This window comes from Haliotis rufescens, unplaced genomic scaffold (genome assembly GCF_023055435.1).
Source record: "Haliotis rufescens isolate VD_foot unplaced genomic scaffold, xgHalRufe1.0.p SCAF_1, whole genome shotgun sequence".
Lineage (NCBI taxonomy): Eukaryota > Metazoa > Mollusca > Gastropoda > Lepetellida > Haliotidae > Haliotis > Haliotis rufescens.
Window position 1 is genome coordinate 10,359,465 of NW_025963779.1, and position 13,974 is coordinate 10,373,438.

A 13,974-nucleotide genomic window follows, 5' to 3' on the forward strand; every position below is an offset into this window, starting at 1 on the left:
ACATCTTTTTGCCAATTTGCCTGACAGAGTACTGTTGTACAGAGCGATCTTTGTGCTAAGGTGATTGTAACTCCCATATCTGAACAAAGACTTACGACAGTCATAGCTCTTAGGTTGTTTTGTACAACGGCACCCAGGGACGTTTAGTTTTGAATCCTGGATAAATCTTTGCAATCAGCATACATTCTGTATCCTCATCTTTGGTTTCCAGACTCAGCGGACATCCTTCCTGACGAGAGCATTCTGAGACAGTGGGAGGGGCTACTGAAGACCACGTCCCTCATTACAGCCGTCCAGCAAATCACTGGCATTGTCATGGAAACAACTGAAGTAGGCCGAGGGTCAGAATGTTCACAGTGACACAACTACTATCATAATCTGTGGTGTTTCAAGGACAGTTCCTATGGATCAGAGAAACTCACTATTCTTCAAAAACCATCAAGGAAATACAGTGAACATTGATCATTGATGTCACACACTATGATCTTGATGACATAATGGGTGAGTGAGTGAGTGAGTTGGGTTTAATGCCGCTTTTAACAGTATTCCAGTTATATCGCGGTGTGTCAGCTTAATGTGGGAGGAAAGCCCGAAGCGATGCAGGTCTTAGACGTTAACCACTTCGGCGAAACCCACGAGCGTGGGTATGGTGCTGACAAACCTAGAAACATAATCGAGGCGAACCGGGATTGGAACCCACAATCATAGGTTTCTGGTGTGCCCAAGGGACGCAACTCTGCACAGCGAATCGCGGCGCCTTAGACAACTGGGCCCCCCGATGACATAATGATGATCTCATTGTCACATACAATGACGTCGAGGTATGATGATCTCAGTGTCACATACAATGACCTCGAGGTATGATGATCACAGTTATCTCACACTGGTGTCATACACAAGAACATCAGCTGTATTGGAGACTGGCTGTGTTGGAGAGATTGTTGTGATCAGAGGAAGGTTGAAACAATGAACATCTTGGAAGTAGCCACATCCTCTATTTCTTCAAGGTTCGCATTTCGGTAAACCTACACTACCCCCTGGAAACATTTCCATGGTTCTCGTGATCGCAAATTACCTGCCCTTGATTTTCATTAACGTTTTACCAACCAATTAGTTTCATTATTTGTTTGTTGTTTAACACCACATTCAGCAATATTCAAGCTGTATGACGGTGGTCTGTAAATAATCTACAAACCAGTGATTGACATCATGAGCATCAATCTGCTTTATGTAGTTGGGATACGATGACATGCATCGACCAAGTCAGGGAGCCTGACCACCTGATCCTGTTAGTTGCCTCTTACGACAAGCATGGTTTGCTGAAGACCTATTCTATACACGGGTCACCAACCAATTAAACGTCAAGATAAAGAAAAAGAAGTGGGAATGCTGGGTAGCAAAGGGACTTGCAACAACCAGTGTTAATGGACATGAAGATATCCTTGCCATCAAAAGATGTTTAAGGGCTTTCTTTTGTGTGTCAGTCAGTTTTTCAATGTTGAATTTCTCGCAACTTCTGGCATAATATATGGGATTGGCCGCCATGTTAAATCTCCACAGCATTGAGGCTGGTTTGTAACTTGTATTCTGATTGGTCCATTAACGTAACAAATCAAATTGGCTTATGAAATCATGGGCAGGTAATTTGAGATCCCGTGACCAGGGAATGGATCCAGGGGTTGGTGTAGGTTTACCAGGGTGTGATCCCTGGAGATATAGAGGATAATGTAGCTAGGACCAATTGCATTCTTGTTGATAATCTGTTACTGTGTCTGTAAAGGGACTGATATTGTCATCAAAACATTTGGTCAGTTGTTTCTGAAATGCTACCTGGAAACAAAGATCTGAGGACATCCAAATCAGAGCCTCGCTTACCAAACAGTCGGAATGTGTTTTCTGATCATGCAACCTTGAAAAATATAACAGGTGGTATTCCGTTTATGACTTCATCCATACAATTTAGACCATCTATTAGCTATTCCAGAATGTTCTTTTGTTCAGTTTTAATTTTTTTAAACGAGAATATGGTAAAATATTTTTAGAAGCGTAGTAGCCTGTTTGAAACTAGTGTTAAAGCTGCCTTCTGACTGGCTAATTTTGACTTCTTATCAGTCATTCCATTGGTCGGTCAAAGTTCGCGAAAGGTCGGTCTGACGTGACCCCATAATGGGATGTCCTCAGATCTTTGTTGTGCAGTAAATACAACTGATACCATGTGAGTGTGGTAAGCATTGAGAATGGACAGCGCAAACTCTTTGTCATCTGCCAAGTCAGGCCCAAGAGTGTTTACCTTACACACTTATCAAGTATTGAAAAGATGAAGATGTCTGTTTCGCATTCAAAAGTTGTAACTGTCTGGCAGTACATAGATATCGCTTTGCAAAATGAGGTTCTCGACAATGTGCTTTTATCATGTGAACGAATCATTCATAAAATCACACAACTTTAGTTTTATTGGTGATTTTTGTCTTATATAAACATGATCACTACAATATATGTGTAGTATTTGTGTCCTATGTGACTCGTTTGTATAGAACTATATGGTTTGCATCATGGTTTGACCTGTATTGAGATGAAGAAGATCGTTCACTCTTTCACACAAATCATATTGAAGAGTATACGATTCACTGAGACCACAGAGACACAACACATTTAGCGTTGATGCTGAAACAAGGCAACAGTCTTCTTCCTACTTTATTGGCCTACAAAACTCAGATAAAAAAGTAAAGAGTTGTGGCGTCAGACCACCTTTATGATTGTTTAGATTAACCCCTGAAGATCCGGTTAGAAATAGTCTTCAGCAACCTTTTCTTGTCGTAAGAGGCGACTATTCACGTCGTAAGAGGCGACGGATCGGGTGGTCAGGCTCGGTGACTGGGTTGATGCATGTTATCGTATCCCAGTTGCGTAGATCGATATTCATGATGTCAGTCACTGGATTGTCTGGTCCAGACTCGATTATTTACATACAGCCGTCATATAGCTGGAATATGGCTGAGTGCGGCGTTAAACAACAAACAAATAAACAAATCACTTCATGTCCACCTAACAAGGGCCATGCTTTACAAACAAACAGACAGACAATTAAGCATTGTGCAATTCAACCATAAGCTCAAGACAAGGGCGAGCAAGCTAATGGGAAGACCCCCCTAGCACGTCTCAATCAGCGTTGCCATGTTTGTTTGTTTGTTTGTGTGATGTTTAACGCCGCACACAGCATTATTCCAGCTATATGACTGCGGTCTGTAGTGAGTGAGTGAGTATTACGACAAGCATGGGTTCCTGACGACCAATTCTACCTCGGATCTTCACGGGTCCGTTGCCATGTAATTGTAAACGATTTTGTTGGCGAATGTTGTATACGACGCAGGATTGTAAAGTTGGGAACATTCTAGATCTGTCACTTGGTATATGAGTGCAATCTAGTTACCTATGTGAATGGCACGTAATGGTCTTCGTGGTTCCCATACTAATCATCTTAACATACCGCCCTTGTTTGGCGAGTTAGTGTAAATAGTATTAATACACATCGGTATTGTTGAGCTGTTAATTGAAATAGGTTTAACCGCTTCTCAGCAATGCGGAAGAAGCAGAGATAAGAATATTGACATGGAGAGTACTTCTGTCACGCAAGTCGCAGCCGAAGCCACGTCCTGGTGGCCGAGATTTGTACCGGTCTTTCTCGGAGAACTAAATGTAAACACGTCATTCAACACCTGTAACACGGTTCGGGTAAACAGTGGATACGGGACCTGATTAGAAATGTGGGTGGGACTTATGACAAATGTGTTGAGTTGGTCATCGGTATCGTTCAGGGGTTTTCGGGGTTTTCCATTACTCGGGAAAGACTAATAGTCTAGTGGGTAAAGCGTTCACTTGCGTCAAACACATTGTACAATGTCATGTTGAAATATTGCTGAAAGCGGCGTCAAGTCATAAGCACTCACTCGCTCAGTACACGGGTGATGTATTTGCTGTAAAGGGTCCTTTGATGCTGTGATGCGTGGAACATTGTTAAGATGGACTTTATTCATTCATGCCCTTACCCACTTTCTGGCTCGGTGTTATTAACAAGTGGCATTACTAATGCTGAACTGCGGATGGTGTTACGCTTGTATGACTAGATCTATGTTGATAACAAACTGCCGACTTTATAGTGCTAGTCCACACAGGTACAAAGCCGCAGTTCAACACATTACATCGATCAGACTCCGACCCGACCTTTACTAAGGTTAAACTTAGTTACTAAGGTTAACATAAGGTAATCTTAGTGCTGAGGTCGTTCTGTACAACAGCACCCAGTCCTTGTATCCCCATCAATGACGAGCGCCAGGTTGGGAAAAAACAAGTACCATCATGACATCTTTTGGTATGCCGCCGCGAGGGATCGAACTTCCGACCTAGCGCTCTCCGGGCTGGCACTTAACCCACTAGACTGCTGATGCGGTCTCCTCTGTAAGTCTTAATAAAGATGAAGATGCTGTAATTAGTGCATTTAGTGAAACAGACATCATCATTGTGTAATTTGGTTAATTCCCAGCTTCTGTATTGATACGTCATTCATTAAATTTGAGGAGTTTTAATGACTTGGTCAAATTACAAGGACTGACAATCCGCCCGAGTCTTGTTCCCCAATCCTCCACACACCCAACGCTGAGAGAATTTTGACATCCTCCGTCCCTCCCGACACACACACATACACGCACACACACACACACACACACACCTTTTTTTCAAAATGCAGCATCCGCCCTTGATCTAACATCAAACTTGTTACTGCACCCCCATGAAAGCCTGTCTCTGTCTCTGTGTTGTGCGTGTGTATTAATCAATATCAACCAGGTGAGTCTGCCTGGGTATAGCCGTTGGTTAGTGATTATCGTGTCGGTCAGAACAACGCCAGGTCCGGGTACGGGGACAGACGCCATTCATCTTACCGTTACTCAGCAGTATTTGAACGACCGTACACATATATTTTCCATGACGTCAATCACTTCTGGGTTTCCTGGAAAAACTCAGGTGTCCGAGACTAGCCAGCCGTTGGCGCTGTGGATATAGTAGTTGCTAGGAGATCTGGCGGCTTGGCCGGGTGAGCTGTCCATGAGGATGTAGAACCAGCTGAGTCATCAATAAACAGCTTGCATCGTCATTCAGTGTGACTTAGGGCTTGTGTTGCGATAAGTATACTTTTAATAGGCACTTTCAACAATATTCCGACAACATTCGTTGTACATACCGTGTCAAGTGTAGCAAACAGACATGAATAATATCCGATATTAGGAAAAGAAGAAACGGGCATAACATCATAAAGAGCTACTCCGACTACCCATGAGTCGACCCAGGCTGGCATGTATCTGATTGTTACCCCACCTAACACACTGGTGTAGGAAGTGGTATGTCTGCTGCACACTGGTATAGGAAGTGGTATGTCTGCTGCACACTGGTGTAGGAAGTGGTATGTCTGCTGCACACTGGTGTAGGAAGTGGTGTGTCTGCTGCACACTGGTATAGGAAGTGGTGTGTCTGCTGCACACTGGTATAGGAAGTGGTGTGTCTGCTGCACACTGGTATAGGAAGTGGTGTGTCTGCTGCACACTGGTATAGGAAGTGGTGTGTCTGCTGCACACTGGTATAGGAAGTGGTATGTCTGCTACACACTGGTATAGGAAGTGGTATGTCTGCTACACACTGGTCTAGGAAGTATGTCTGCTGCACACTGGTATAGGAAGTGGTATGTCTGCTACACACTGGTATAGGAAGTGGTATGTCTGCTACACACTGGTCTAGGAAGTATGTCTGCTGCACACTGGTGTAGGAAGTGGTATGTCTGCTGCACACTGGTATAGGAAGTGGTGTGTCTGCTGCACACTGGTATAGGAAGTGGTATGTCTGCTGCACACTGGTATAGGAAGTGGTATGTCTGCTGCACACTGGTATAGGAAGTGGTATGTCTGCTGCACACTGGTGTAGGAAGTGGTATGTCTGCTGCACACTGGTATAGGAAGTGGTATGTCTGCTGCACACTGGTGTAGGAAGTGGTATGTCTACTGCACACTGGTATAGGAAGTGGTGTGTCTGCTGCACACTGGTATAGGGAGTGGTATGTCTGCTGCACACTGGTATAGGAAGTGGTATGTCTGCTGCACACTGGTATAGGAAGTGGTATGTCTGCTGCACACTGGTATAGGAAGTATGTCTGCTACACACTGGTATAGAAAGTGGTATGTCTGCTGCACACTGGTATAGGAAGTGGTATGTCTGCTACACACTGGTCTAGGAAGTGGTATGTCTGCTGCACACTGGTGTAGGAAGTGGTATGTCTAGTGCACACTGGTATAGGAAGTGGTATGTCTGCTGCACACTGGTATAGGAAGTGGTATGTCTGCTACACACTGGTCTAGGAAGTGGTATGTCTGCTGCACACTGGTATAGAAAGTGGTATGTCTGCTGCACACTGGTATAGGAAGTGGTATGTCTGCTACACACTGGTCTAGGAAGTGGTATGTCTGCTGCACACTGGTATAGAAAGTGGTATGTCTGCTGCACACTGGTATAGGAAGTGGTATGTCTGCTGCACACTGGTATAGAAAGTGGTATGTCTGCTGCACACTGGTCTAGGAAGTGGTATGTCTGCTGCACACTGGTATAGAAAGTGGTATGTCTGCTGCACACTGGTATAGGAAGTGGTATGTCTGCTGCACACTGGTATAGGAAGTATGTCTGCTACACACTGGTATAGAAAGTGGTATGTCTGCTGCACACTGGTGTAGGAAGTGGTGTGTCTGTTGCACACTGGTATAGAAAGTGGTATGTCTGCTACACACTGGTCTAGGAAGTGGTATGTCTGCTGCACACTGGTATAGAAAGTGGTATGTCTGCTACACACTGGTATAGGAAGTGGTATGTCTGCTACACACTGGTATAGGAAGCGGTACGTCTGCTGCACACTGGTATAGGAAGTGGTATGTCTGCTGCACACTGGTATAGGAAGTGGTATGTCTGCTGCACACTGGTATAGGAAGTGGTATGTCTGCTGCACACTGGTATAGGAAGTGGTATGTCTGCTGCACACTGGTATAGGAAGTGGTATGTCTGCTGCACACTGGTATAGGAAGTGGTATGTCTGCTACACACTGGTCTAGGAAGTGGTATGTCTGCTGCACACTGGTATAGAAAGTGGTATGTCTGCTGCACACTGGTATAGGAAGTGGTATGTCTGCTGCACACTGGTATAGGAAGTGGTATGTCTGCTACACACTGGTATAGGAAGTGGTATGTCTGCTGCACACTGGTATAGGAAGTGGTATGTCTGCTGCACACTGGTATAGGAAGTGGTATGTCTGCTGCACACTGGTGTAGGAAGTGGTATGTCTAGTGCACACTGGTATAGGGAGTAGTATGTCTGCTGCACACTGGTATAGGGAGTAGTATGTCTGCTGCACACTGGTATAGGAAGTGGTATGTCTGCTGCACACTGGTATAGGAAGTGGTATGTCTGCTGCACACTGGTATAGGAAGTGGTATGTCTGCTGCACACTGGTATAGGAAGTGGTATGTCTACTGCACACTGGTATAGGAAGTGGTGTGTCTGTTGCACACTGGTATAGGAAGTGGTATGTCTGCTGCACACTGGTATAGGAAGTGGTATGTCTAGTGCACACTGGTATTGGAAGTGGTATGTCCGCTGCACACTGGTATAGGAAGTATGTCTGCTGCACACTGGTATAGGAAGTGGTATGTCTGCTGCACACTGGTATTGGAAGTTGTATGTCCGCTGCACACTGGTATAGGAAGTATGTCTGCTGCACACTGGTATAGGAAGTGGTATGTCTAGTGCACACTGGTATTGGAAGTGGTATGTCCGCTGCACACTGGTATAGGAAGTATGTCTGCTGCACACTGGTATAGGAAGTGGTATGTCTACTGCACACTGGTATAGGAAGTATGTCTGCTGCACACTGGTATAGGAAGTGGTATGTCTACTGCACACTGGTATAGGAAGTATGTCTGCTGCACACTGGTATAGGAAGTGGTATGTCTGCTGCACACTGGTATAGGAAGTGGTATGTCTACTGCACACTGGTATAGGAAGTGGTATGTCTGCTACACACTGGTATAGGAAGTATGTCTGCTGCACACTGGTATAGGAAGTGGTATGTCTGCTGCACACTGGTATAGGAAGTGGTATGTCTGCTGCACACTGGTATAGGAAGTGGTATGTCTGCTACACACTGGTATAGGAAGTATGTCTGCTGCACACTGGTATAGGAAGTGGTATGTCTGCTACACACTGGTATAGGAAGTGGTATGTCTGCTGCACACTGGTATAGGAAGTATGTCTGCTGCACACTGGTATAGAAAGTCGTATGTCTGCTGCACACTGGTATAGGAAGTATGTCCGCTGCACACTGGTATAGGAAGTGGTATGTCTGCTACACACTGGTCTAGGAAGTGGTATGTCTGCTGCACACTGGTATAGGGAGTGGTATGTCTACTGCACACTGGTATAGGAAGTGGTATGTCTGCTGCACACTGGTATAGGAAGTGGTATGTCTACTGCACACTGGTATAGGAAGTGGTATGTCTGCTGCACACTGGTATAGGAAGTAGTATGTCTGCTGCACACTGGTATAGGAAGTAGTATGTCTGCTACACACTGGTATAGGGAGTGGTATGTCTGCTGCACACTGGTATAGGAAGTGGCATGTCTGCTACACACTGGTATAGAAAGTGAGACTTATATAAAGTGGTATGGATTATACACACCGTTATAGAAAACGGTATGGTTAATACAGTTATGGATGGTAAGGCTGGTAGGCAGTTGTATTAAGTGATATGGCTGATACACACTGGTATGGAAAGTGATGATACTGGTATATGAAGTGGTATTGATGATACTGGTATATGAAGTGGTATTGATGATACAGTTATATGAAGTGGTATTGATTATACTAGTATATGAAGTGATATTGATGATACTGGTATATGAATTGGTGTGGATGATACTGGTATATGAATTGGTGTGGATGATACACACAGTTTCATTTGAAGTGATGTTACGGTATATGAAGTGGTATATGGATGATATTGTTATATAAAGTGGTGTGGATGATGCACGTTATACCAGGATCACGAAAAACAACTAATACGGGTTAGCGTAGTTCAGTTGTTTACTCGAGCTCGTTTGCTCACCTGACGCGGTTGTTTGACCCTCAGTTGGTAAGAATCCTATTCAGTATACCCCGTAGTCATACGTCTACATTCATATCAGTGGCGTGTTTCAATCGCCCTGTCAAACCTCCAGTCGACCGGTCTAATCTAGGCCACTACACAAGGAAGTGTATCCGGGTGTGCGGGTAGAACTATGTGGACACTCACGAGTGTCATGTAGAGGGGAAGGTCCGGGTAAGTCTCCTTTCCTTTACAATAATGCAGCCGAGTCCCATTATTTTTAAGGAATGGGGAGTTACGAGGATATCTCCTACGTGAAACACACCCTAGTTTTACACTTCGTCTAAACATCCTATTCATATGTATTGTGCATTGTGGAAGGTATTTACAAAATTAACCATAACGCTTTGTAGCCTTTATTAATGATCCAAGCTGATATTCACAATGCATGGGGTACTAAACGAGTATTTTATCAATCTATTGCACATGATAAATACATGCTGACTGGGACTTTTGGAAAGATAGAGCCCTGAACAAGGATGTATATGTTTATCAAAAAAAAAATTATATTACCTTGTCATATAAATTAATTGAAAAGTTGAAATGTTTGGTACAAGATCGTGAATAAATGACTTCCAACTACTCATTTTTTCCGAGGTTAATGCGACGTGTGTGTGTGTGTGTGTGTGTGTGTGTGTGTGTGTGTGTGTGTGTGTGTGTGTGTGTGTGTGTGTGTGTGTGTGTGTGTGTGTGTGTGTGTGAGTGTGTGTGTGTGTGAGTGAGAGCTGGGGGGGGGGGGGGGGGCTGAGTGTGTGTGTGTGTGTGCGCGTATGTGTGTGGCTGCTTGTACTCGTCTAGCTTAATGCCGAATATATAGTGCTAAGCCACTGAGATACCATGCCGCAGTTTGACATGAATACCCCACTCAGACACAGTATACTCATTCCCAGCCGACATGTCCTTGTTTCAGCTCCTTAATGCCGAGCGCCAGACAGGGTAACAACAAGTACCATTTTAAGGTCTTTTGGTATGACTCGAGTGACCGGGAATCGAACCCCGACCTCCCGCTTTCCTTGCGGACGCTCTACCACTAGACAACGGAGGCAGTCGCATATTGTGTAGAGTGAAGGAGATTACGTGTACATTAGATAGGGTATAGAGTTTGTTGTTTAACGCCGCACTCAGCAAATTCGAGCTGTTTGACGGTGGTCTGTAAATAATCGAGTCTTGACCAAAAAATCCAGTGATTGACATCATGAGCGATCTACGTAAATATGATACGATGACATGCATCACCAAGCCTGACCACCCGATGCCGTTAGTCGCCTCTTACGACAAGCATAGTCGCCTTTTACAACGACAAGTATAGTCGCCTTATACAGCAAGCATGGGTTGCTGAAGACCTATTCTATATTCTATTCTACTCATATCAACAAAATGGCATATTTATTTCAACACAGGTATAAACAAAATGAAAACATGAATAAAATATTTACGTATTCATTTATACAAGCACAGATTCACATGACTGTACTATCAACATTGATCTTTGGGATGGGTGAACGTATAAAGCCCGGGGTATTGTATTTCATTCAGCGTCTGCCTTCGTGACGGCCGATGACACAGCCGAGTGGCAGTCACATCCGAGTACTGAACGTACCACGTGTCTTGTATTCAGGTTAGATCCGGCAAGAAGCCAACCGTGACCGGTTCAATGTTCGTCACATGCTGTACTTCATTACACTGTTAGCGCCAGTCAAGCAAGACTCTCGGATGTTTCTGGAGCGTCGCCATATACGTCACGACAAACAACACTCTGAAAGCGAAACTATTCCTATAAAACCTCTGTTTACTGTAAATAAAGGCGAAAAAGGTCATGTTGTAGAATAGAAGAGATTATCAAAGCTTTGAATCAATCTATTCAACGTATTCTAAAACTATTTGTCTTAACATAACGCCATAGTATATAAGCATGTATGATCTACATTATGTCGACATGTATTATGGGCTGGAGGCCTGATTACTGAATAAATCTGTCTGTCTGTCTGTCTGAATCAATCTTTTTGTAGTTTCATTTGGAACGACAAAATCAACAAAAGTGAATGAACAAATCAGATAAAAACACAAGAGGAGAGTGGACTAAGAACTATACTCCTAAAAGCATTCGCAGTTGCGCTAACCACATACATTTATTTATGTAATAATCTGAGCCGGTATTAACGAATATGGATTATGACAGTTGAAAACTGATGTTATTACCGTGAGGTGGAAATATTTGAAATTACATAAAAATATATTAAAGGATGTGAACAATATCACCTTTAAGTCATCGACCCCTTAATCAGTTCTATATAATAAAACACCGGCAGAATAGTGACACAATCCAGATTACAGATATTTATGTTCACGTGAATGTCCTCTATATTCTCGGGATTGAGGATGAATACCGTTTTATCTTAACATGTGATTATTTTAATGCAATAGGAGATGTGTATATCTGCATCTATATTTGACTGTATGGTCAAAATCCAAATATGTATACATGCTTCTATTTTCGAACTGTGTAATATTGCTTAAAAACTACAAATACATGTTAAAGTAATGAAACAAGACAAAACAAATCTAAGTACTTTAACAGATGTCACATTATGATGTATCACTCATATACCATGTGTTATATACAGTAAACTACGGTTATAACGAACTCAAAGGGACCACTAATTTTAGTTCGTTATAAGCATATATACAACATAACTACAGCAAATGTTAGGGACAAAAAAGTAAGTTCGTTATATCCGTCAGTTCGTTATAAGCGTGTTCGTTATAACCGTACTTTACTGTATTCCCAATCGCTGTATTCGGATAAAAGATTTACATGTGTGTGAGACTATTGGGCCTATGTCTTTTCAAGAGTTTATATAGTATCCGAGGTAGATGTTTGTGCTGTACCGGATACTCCTGCAATTGACAACACAAGTCCATCTGTATCCACAACATATATTCTGTGAAGTCATGCAGCTACATCATTATCATGATGATGGTTTCCAGTAAACATCTCCCTGGCCTAGGTCGACCATCCTCTCGCTGCCGTCCCTGAGTCCACTCTCGACTAATACAAGGCATTGTCAATTTATCTCTAAGGGGCGAGTCACGGTGAGACTGCCACGTGTCAAAGGTTCAAAGGTTTTTATTCTCTTAAAACCACACACGATGATACAAGAGTACAAGAACATGAAATATATCATACATAAATGTTATCATGAACAAAATATTTTGTTTTATAAATACATATCAGGATGGCGAGATGCTGACCTCATATATAAATGGAAACATATATATCCCCCGTTAAAACCTATACCCCGACAAAGTGCCTACGGTCATATTCAACGTCCATGTTACAAACCAAGACTACCGCCGAGTAATTGCTAATTTACATAGAGTTGGATTAATGATTAATAGTACTGATTGCAATACAAATACATAAAAGTACACGAATTATAGGATTATATCGGCGAAATAAATATTATTGAAATATTAGGCCGACTTTGTTTAGTACTGAAGTCAAAATTAACCTTGACCCGTTTAATACTGAAATCAAGGCTAATTTGGTGTTACATTTTTAGTACTTGAGTTAAGATTAACCTGGACCTGTTCAGTACTGTTGTCAGCACTAACCCGTCTTTGTTTAGTACTGCTGCCAACGCTAACCTGGACCTGTTCAGTACTGTTGTCAGCACTAACCCGTCTTTGTTTAGTACTGCTGCCAACGCTAACCTGGACCTGTTCAGTACTGTTGTCAGCACTAACCCGTCTTTGTTTAGTACTGCTGCCAACGCTAACCTGGACCTGTTCAGTACTGTTGTCAGCACTAACCCGTCTTTGTTTAGTACTGCTGCCAACGCAAACCTGGACCTGTTCAGTACTGTTGTCAGCACTAACCCGTCTTTGTTTAGTACTGCTGCCAACGCTAACCTGGACCTGTTTAGTACTTAAGTCAAGACTAATTTAGCCTTGCTTTGTACCTGTGACATAAAAGTATCTTAAAGTATGTAAAGTACATAAAAAGCATGGTTCAGAGGATGTGGCCCTGTGATACACCACGCTGAGAGTCATTAGGTAATACACGACACAGCTGCAACATCACGCCCCACACGCGTAGTCGTCTCACTGTCGACGTGTCTTGTAGTTCCTGCACGTCCAGGTAACACAAAGAACTCCTGACGTCAAATGCATGCTGTCCCGTCACGCACGTACGTGTCAATACAATACTTATAGCACTTATGATTGTATCACATGCCCGTATTTCCTGGCGACTTGAACTCCATAAATACCACACTTCTCGTTTAAAACTCTGTGCAGCCCAAGAAAAATATAAACGTCCATGCATTTCTGCACTCGCCTGGTCACGTGATATGAAGATGTGTAACAGTTTCGGTATAAGGCCTATTTGGTTTTGTTTGTTGTTTAACGCCGCATTCATGCAGGGGACAATTCTAGGCCAGATTCCCCAAGGTGCAGAGGTCTGAGTGAGTGAGTGAGTGAGTGAGTTGGGTTTAACGCCGCTTTGAACAGTATTTAAGTTATATCACTGCGTGTCAGCTTAATGTGGGAGGAAAGCCCGAAGTGAGGCAGATCTCAGACATTTACCACTTCGGTGAAACCTTAGAGCACAGGTATAGTGCTGACAAACCTAGAAACATAATCGGAACGAACCAGCATTCGAACCTACGATGATAGGTTTCTGCCGTGCCCAAGGGACGCAACACTGAACTGCGAATTGCGGCGCCTTAGACGACCCTGTGC

At 43.2% G+C, this 13,974-nt stretch overlaps 1 long non-coding RNA gene across 1 annotated transcript; it reads left to right on the top strand.

Annotated features, from left to right (window-relative positions):
• Positions 1-9,273: 9,273 nt before the first annotated feature.
• LOC125371734 lies at positions 9,274-11,225 on the top strand. Its single transcript, XR_007217756.1, has 2 exons — positions 9,274-9,405; positions 10,850-11,225. It is a non-coding gene; the product is annotated as an uncharacterized LOC125371734 (long non-coding RNA).
• Positions 11,226-13,974: the final 2,749 nt, after the last annotated feature.